Source organism: Pteropus vampyrus, unplaced genomic scaffold (genome assembly GCF_000151845.1).
Source record: "Pteropus vampyrus isolate Shadow unplaced genomic scaffold, Pvam_2.0 Scaffold90, whole genome shotgun sequence".
NCBI classification, from domain to species: Eukaryota; Metazoa; Chordata; class Mammalia; order Chiroptera; family Pteropodidae; genus Pteropus; species Pteropus vampyrus.
Genome location: NW_011888871.1, coordinates 2,243,286 through 2,245,770, shown reverse-complemented (window position 1 = coordinate 2,245,770; position 2,485 = coordinate 2,243,286).

The window sequence follows — 2,485 nt, the reverse complement described above, 5'->3', positions numbered from 1 at the left end:
CGGAGAGGAGGCAGCAGGGGTGGCCCAGGGACTGGGAGGCGTCACGGAGGAGGTGCCTAGAGCCTAGACAGTGGGGAAGGGCCCCGGGCTGGCTCTTCGTCCTCACCACCCGCAGCTTGTCCAAATTAAAGTGCCAGGGCCCATGGTCCTGGCGGCTCCTGGGAATCTGCATTTTCAGTTGGCTCCACAGTGGTGGGGGCGCTGCCGGCCCCAGCAGGGCCCCGGGGGGAAGCTCTGGGAGAAGGCTGCCGTCTGGCCCCCGGTGGGATGGGACAGGCAGGACCATATCTGGGAGGGGTGCAGGAGAGGGACCAAGGGGACCTGGTGCCAATGGGGACTTGCTGAGAGGAGGCCCGCGGGAACAGGCAGGCCCTGTCAGGGTAGCTGACAGAGCAGTGACGGAGCAGTGGGGCCCGGGCACATTGAGCAGAGCAGAGAGGTGATGGCTTTGGTCAAATACTGTGCGTTTGTCAGTGAGGCCATCTCTGCAGCCAATCCCGAGGGCCTGGCCAGGGCCCCAGGTCACTCCTCCTCCTCACCCGTTCTATAGGCAGGCAGAGCGGGTGCCGGGGAAGCAAGGCGAGGAGGGGGCTCGTGCAGTCATGGAGACCCAGGTGCCCTAAAGTGCCCCCTCAGGCGTCCTCAGACCTCCCTGCCTCGGAGCCTCTCTCTGGCCCTCTGGTGTCTGGGCGGCCTCTCTGGGAGCAGCATCCCGCATCTCACAGCCCACCCAGGCGCTGTCCCTCCTCTTCTCAGAGCCCCACCTGGCCCGGGCCTCCCAAGAGCCAGCCACCAACCGCTTCTCCAAAGTCTCATCCACTGCAGAAACCACATCCCGAAGCAGTGGCTTCAAAGGGCCCGCGGAGCTATTTCTGGAAAAGCTCCGGGGCCACAAGCTCATGCTCACCCGGCAGCTCTGCTCTCGGCTGGGCTTGGCCTGAGACGGCAACCCTGAGGTGACCTCCCAGGGCTGCTGTGCCCCTGGCCTGTCATCGTCCTTAGGAGGGACATCCGAGCGTCCCTCCTAGAGGCCAGGAGTGGGCACTGCCTGCCTATCAAGGCCTCGGCCCTGAGCGAGCGCAACAGCCCCCCGCCCCCGGCCACAGCCAGCCCATGGCACGCGGGGCCCTGGTCCCTGATGGAAGCGGCATTCGTGCCCCAGAGAGTGGACCGTGCACCTGTGCCTAGGATGTCTCTGTAGGGAGCCAGCTGCCACAGCCTTCCTAAGGGGCTCTTACCTCTCTCTCCTCATGCCTATCCAGTTTGAGGCCATTTACTAGAAAAATACACATGATATGGAAGCAAACAGAAAAAACCAAGTCAGACCTAAAAAGCTTTGGCAATGGAACAAACACAGTACCCGGAACCGGGGCGCCGAGATGCGCCCCCGCTGGCTGGCCCTGCCCCGTCTTCAAAGGCAACGTCGTTCCCCGCAGCTCACGTGGAGAAACACCTGAGCTTTAGGGTCAGCGTGACTATAAGATGAACACACGACGTAGTTCAAAGGAAGGGCACAGTGGCTGGCCCTATCCCAGGAACCCTGGGACCTGCCTCAGGGAACTGACCCGGCCTGGCCACAGTCACCATCCAGGGTGGCCCCAGATGGCTCTCTAGCCCCTACAGCCGTCCAGCTGAACCTGCTCAGCCTCTGACCTCAGGGGACACTGACACCTCCCCCACAGACATCTCTCTCCTGTGTGCTGGGGATCAAGGCCACAGAGGAAGCCTGGAGTGACTGGAGGCTGGGCGTCCTGAAGGAAGCACAGGCGCTCAGTTCTCACCCGACTCCGCCATTTCCTGGCCCTGTCCCCCGTCCCCTGACCTTTCCTCGTGAGGCACTGACTGTCCCGGAGTAGTTCTCTGCTCATGGAATATTTTCCATAGTGCCTTTCCATAGTGCCGGCCACCCTGAAGGACAGGGAGCCCCACTCTGCCCAGTGGCTGGGATGCTCAGGAGATAATTGTTGAAAGAACAAATCTTGAAATGAGGCTAAAAATGCCTGCCTTAGAAGGGGGATTTGGGGGGCATTAAATGAGATATCATATGTGAAGACGGTCTGACCTACGGAAGCCACACCAATGCTCCCTTAATTGTTTTTAGAATCGGGAAACATGGGTGAGGGTTCTTTACACTGCGAGTCGCCTGCCAGCTGGAGTCCTGGAGGGGTTGGGCAGGGTACGGTGAGCTCGGACTTTACGAGCGTCCTGATGGCACAGATGTCAAGAGCTGGAGTTATTAGTCTGCAGAGACATTTCCTCAGAAAGTTTTCATACAATGATTGAGCATGACTCATCATAGCCAGAAAGTGGGAACAATCAAACGTCCACCATCAGATGAACGGATAAAAGAAAGGGAACGCGGTCCATCCACACAGTGGGACGTCATATGGCCATACAAAGGCAGACAAGCGCCTTTCTAGGTGCTCGGTGGGAGGCTGCCCAATCACGAATGGCTTAATAAAGCCAATTAGATATTCAAAACGAA